This window comes from Phalacrocorax carbo, chromosome 2 (assembly GCF_963921805.1).
Source record: "Phalacrocorax carbo chromosome 2, bPhaCar2.1, whole genome shotgun sequence".
NCBI lineage: Eukaryota > Metazoa > Chordata > Aves > Suliformes > Phalacrocoracidae > Phalacrocorax > Phalacrocorax carbo.
This window is the reverse complement of record NC_087514.1, coordinates 23,326,046-23,332,045: the sequence shown is the minus strand read 5'-3', so window position 1 is coordinate 23,332,045 and position 6,000 is coordinate 23,326,046.

Below are 6,000 nucleotides of genomic sequence, written 5' to 3'. Positions count from 1 at the left end.
CTGGCACATTAGTCATCTGGAGGCCAGCAGCCTCCCTCTTCACAGGCTCCAAAGGGAGAATTCGGCTTACTACTGTGCTGGCACATCCCCTTTTGGAAACTGCCTCCCTGACCAGTAGCACATCCCTGCCGGAGGTGATGCCCTGCCTCTGGGCAGACAGGGATGCCCCTTGGCAAGAGGCAGGAGCAAGTTTTGCTCATGGCTCTGGATGTCAGCTGCACAGGGCAGGTGGGATCAGGCTTCGTGCCGCAGTCAGCTGTCCCCCTTGTCCTTGGGGCACACAGAAGAGACCAAGCGTGCTGGCAGGATGCACAGGTGTCAGGGCTCCTCACCCCATGGCAGCCCTGGCGCTGCGGTGTAGCACTGTCCTGGCATCAGGCACAGCCTTTGTATGGCAAGTTGTCCTCTGGACAGACACATGGGTGCTCAAATGCCAACATGGCAGGCCACCAGGAAGGGGGGGTCACAAGCCATTCACCCAGCAGTAAGGCCCGGCACCCCCTTCCCTGCAGCATCCTCCATCCCTGGAGAACATAGGAAATGGGCCAACAACCTCAAACTGATGGTCTGGGCAAAGGGTTGTTCTGGGATGTACAGATTTTTTCTTGCTAAGAAATGATTCAGCATTTCTGGCTCTGGCAGTGACTTCAACGTTATATAAAACTTCATTTTATACTTCTAATCACTAATGACAAACTAAATATCACTATTTATTACTGCTTAGCTCAAGGTCTGCTGCTTTGAGCAGCCGCACGCAGAGGTAGCCATCATGGCTGTGGTGCAAAACAGTCTGGAGAACTTCTGTCAGCAACATTTCCATGAGGTCAAGCAGATGGGTAAGTCATAGTTTCAGCAACAAATATCTATAGCCTCCTAATGTTCAGACAGTGTGCTTTAGCTCAGTAAACAAATCATATCTTCCGTAGCAAACAAACAAAAACAGACCGCAGAGATGTCCCTTCAGCAGCCTGAGCTTTCTACACTTTCCTCTTGCTCAGGTTTGTCACCAGAAATACATCCAAACCACAGATTTGGCTCTGACAAGCCACAAACATTTCCTTGCTTCCTTATTTATTGAGGTGAGAGTAGGGGGCTTCACAGCTGTAGGCATCCTGGAGTTTTCCAACTCCACCTCATCCCTGCTGACTGCCACTTCATACGTGCCCCAGCGGGGCCTGGGCTGGAGCACTGTGCCTGCTCTTGGACCCTCTACGCCAGCAGCAGAGGGTTTTATTTCTGCTAGTTCATAATGTCAGGGAGCGGTTTCAAAGCTGACAGCCAAGACACCCAGTGAGGGGTGCTAGGGCTCTGATATTAATGGACTAATATTGTTCACAGGCCTTTGGAAAGCAGTTGGCCATATGTAGTCTCAGGCCACAGGGAAGAAACTGCAGACACTTTTGGTCTGGAAAGCTATAGGTTTATTTTCTCCATCTCTCTCATTCCTCCTTTCTCCTCGTTGCTCAGTTTAGTGAAGTCAATGCACATTTGTGCAACAGCATCCTTCATAAGTAAAATCAAGATGTGTGTCAGAGCATCTAAACACAGTTGCATAGATTTAATAATGCTATTCTGTCACCATGCTTTAGTCAAACTGGAGGAATCTGTGTGTTAGATAAATACTTGATTTCAAATGTTATTTGAAGGATGAGCAGCAAAATCTTTTCTGGAACTGTAAAGACTTTTATAAACTTATGCCACTCCTATAAAAGTATTAGAATTCAGTGCACATTGCTGAGCTTAGAAAATAATATTGCATCTCTATGGCAACCTGCAATGAACAGAATATTGACCACCTCTGAAGACACAGGGAATTGCATTATTCTTGCATTACGATGGTTTTTACTTAGAGCATGCCTTGTGCTTACATTTCTTTAGGATTAAAAATAAATGTAAGAATTGTGAATCACCAACCTTCCAGCCAAATGTTTGATGTCGGAAGAATTAATTTTATCTCCTGTAGCTCCTGCTTTGCACAGAAGAACTGTAACTTCATTCATACCATCAATGTTTCTCTGTACAATTCCCAAGGAAAATACAAAGTCAAAGATATTATATACATACTTGATAAAAGCATGAAAATAAGGCCAACTGCTTCTCTTCCCCTTTCATCTTTGATCATTTACACTGTTCACGTCTCCTCAGCTGTTACAACACTGAACCATCACATCAGATGTTTCTTTTTAACTCAGGATTTAGCTCAATGAAAGGGAGAAAGTGTGCATTTCAAAAAGGAGATGGGTCCGGTATAACCTAGAAAAATCATAGAGGACATTGTAAAGAAAAAAGGTGGCAGACCATGAGTGAGGCATAAAGATGAGGTGTGGAGAAATGTGCCTGCTCTGCCTAGACAAAGGCAGCAAGAAGAAAAGAGTGCAGGCACAGAACAACAGTCTGGGAAAGGCAGACACTGATCACACAGCAGTGGAAATCCATCTCCAAAGTCCATTAAATACCTTTCAGAAGATTCACAGCAGGCTAACAGCAGAGAATCGCTCACTGATTCACTAATAATAACATCTTTCAATATTATTGGGACTCTTTGGCCAGACACGATGACATTGTGCTCACTCTGCCTGGTTGTAAAATTGAAGCCCTGTCAAAGGCAGCATAATTTTCTCCAGCTCTTTGCACATGCACTTCAATAAAGCTCCAAGCTTTAGGGCGTCAGTCCCCACCAAGTAATGGCAGCTAGAAAGACTCATTCTTGGTGAACAGATTATTCCATTTCTGACTATTCCATGTTTTTCCTCCATTTTCCAGAGGCATATCAACCCAGGAGAGCTGGTGCCAGAATGGAAGGACTGCAATTTTGTGTATGGCATATTCCCTCCCCTTTCCTGTCCCTGTTTCTGCATAGGAAAATTCAGTGGCTTCTGGTCACATTTAAAACAAGTTATACTACAGAATGCTTCCCAGATAAATTAAGAGGCAAAGAGCAGCAAAAGTTTTTTAAAAAAAAACATTTGACAATGCTGAAAAATGGTAGCATGCAGTATAATTATGTACCTTCAAATGTGGATCAGTGATACAGTCCTTGCTGCTGTGTCCAGTCAGCAGATTACAGCAGAAGCAGCTGGAGCTGCCTGCAGCAGGCAGAGCCCCGGGCAGATCAGGCCTGGCAGCACTCGTAGCAGCGCTGCAAGACAAGTGAAGAGAAAAATGTTTTGTATTAAAATTCAGGAAAACTTCTGCTCTGTATCACTTTGATCTGATAGTTGATTTAACTTTCTTATTTGTGCTCATCCAGCACTCAGTGGCTGAATTTTGTATTTCATGTTCTCAGAAGTAGATGACCTACTTTTCTTGCATTATTTTTCCTGGTTTAGGCAGCCTGCCTCTCCGGGGGCGGAGGAGTGCTGGTGGTATGTTTGTGGAGGATATACAGCTGGGACTTGGTGACTGAATTGGAGAAGAAAGGGGTAGAGTTTTCAGTATGGTTTCAGGGGAGGTGAAAATGTATTCAGCCTGAGATGCTCTGCCTCTGCACCCTGCCACAGGAAAGTCTGTTTACAGTGGGGTTTAAAACAAAAATGAGTAATTGCTAAACAGCAGAAGAGTAAGTAAACTGCCCAACAGAGACGGGTGCAGGCAAAGGTGTGAAGAGTGGGAGGAGTGGGGCGATGGGGAGTGGGTGGGAGCGCGGTTTGAGAGTGGGTGGCCAAGAGGAGAATGCACAGGCTGGACGAGTGCTTTGAGAGCCCCTGGTTGTTTACAAGGAGCGGGTGTGCAGTGAGAGGCTGTCTTTGGCGAAAGGGTGGAAGGAAGAATGTCAGCAAATGTTAGGTGCACGGGGGAGCGGAGGGAATAAAAAACAAAATGCCTAAACAGCTATATTTTTGTCAACACAGGCAGGTGGGCAGCTCAAATTCACCTCCTACACGAACAAGCAATCCCTGCTGCTTTTGGGTAAACGTAACTGTTAACAAGACCTGTGCTTGCAGGCCTGTTACAGATGAGACCTTGTTGCACGAGAGCAAGCCTTCATCCCAGCTGAATGTGAGACGTTGTCAAAATCATTTTGTGGAGTTCAATAACCAAACCAAGGTACCCCCACAAAAACACAGGTCACACAGGGGCAAGTGAGAAATGCCTTAGGTAAAGGGAGGATTTCTGCAGTCAGAGAGTGAATCAGGAAGTCAGGCAGCTGAATACAACTTGGGAACATATCTCAGAGAGAAAACAAAGTAAAGAAGCTTTCAGGCTGAAGAAGTGTCTGAGGCATAAGTAGGACCTGGGAGCAGGAGCAATAAAACCAACCTCTGTTCCAGTCCCTATTCCTATTCCATTTGGAAAAAAAACAGCCTATGTCTATGTTCTTTGTAAGTAACACAGTTTACATCAAACACTTAAATCCATCATTTTAATTGCCTGACAGAGCAGAGCCCAAATAACAGCTAACTTCACTGGCCAAAGTGAACAATAAGTTATTCTTCTCTTTCTTAATGCATCTGTACAACCTTCCTCTGCAGCCCATGGGGAAGGCTTTTGCTGTTGCTGTAACTGAAGCAAGATCCTTGCAACCAGCCCCAGAACCAGGCAGTTATAAAAGGGAAGGAAGGAAGGGATGGTCCTGCCTTGCAGCTAGAAAAGCCCACGACGTGCAGGGAGCTGCGTGTGCCCCGGCAGCCACCGGCTCCTTTCAAGCATTTTGTATATTTGCACACCGAAACATATCAGCGTTAACAAGATTTGATTGAATACATTCCATTTAATATGGCACCTGAAAGTAATGAAACACTTCCCTGTAAAAGTCTGATTTGAAATTCCAGATTTATCTTTTCTGATACAGCTAGAGAAAGGGTCTGAAAAATTATCTAAGCAATGATAATTGAAAGCTCCTTAGTCTAATGCTTTCTTCTAACATTGGCCTCTCAGGCTGCAGACAGGTCGTCAGGCCCTGACACAAGACAGTACTTAAATATGTCACATATTATCTCACATATTTTGTGTACAACTTCTAGAGAAATATGAAGGCTGATTACAGCTATTACAAAAATCTACAGTAATGATGTACCTAGTAATGGCAAAGACATCATTGAACATTTTCAGTTCACTTAGAAATGGCTTTTCTAGTTCTCAAAGCAAGAAATCAAATGACATTATTGCTGGAAAGCAGGGAGGGAGAGAGAGAATGCCTATAGCAAAAACCGTAAATGGCCATTTGTTTCCATGTTATCCATTGAGTAGATGGAAGACCCAAAATATCCTGACACTGAAGTAGAAAGGCAAGAGATGTGGTGTGTTTCTACTTTGTAACTTAAGTTATTTCACAGTAATCAGCCCCAGATGACCAACAGTGAAGATATTTCATGAACAAATTGATCATTTTTGACCCTTCAACACTAGGGAGGCATCGGCATTGCTCGCTGGGAAGCTCACCTCAAGCCACAGTCCCCAGAGACCAATAAACACTTTGGCAAAATTTAAGATAAGATGTTTTACATAATTAACAGTCAGAGAAAATGTCACCAGCTTCTCACCTCCCTAAAAACTTGTCACAGTCAGTTTCATGTCTTGTTTTACTGAAAAGGGGTCCAAAATGTATTAAGGGATTCTGTATTTCTGCCCACTACAGGAAAACTGCCCCCTAAGAAACCAGGGGACCGCATCTTTAGCCTAGCTACAACTGCAAAGGAAACGGGCTTTGCACAGCAGTGAGAGTGGCTGCTTGCTATTTATCATCCTGCGAGTAACTGATGTCTGTTGCCCTCAGCTACAATAAAAGGCCGATGAGAATGAAATTAACTTCAAAAGAAGCAAAGCCGAGCAATATAAGCCTTCATCAAAGGAGTAAAGCAGACGTGTAATTGTGTGCTCAAAATGAGTTAAGTTTCTGGTCACTCACCGCAACACTACAGTGGCTGGATTGGGTGCTCTCTGCTCATGTGGCCAGCCCAGAAGCGGCCAGCACAGGCGGTTTCCTACCTAGACCCCTTCTCATTTCTATATTTTCCAGAAAAAAAAAGAAGCAATATAACCCTTGTGGCACCTGCACTG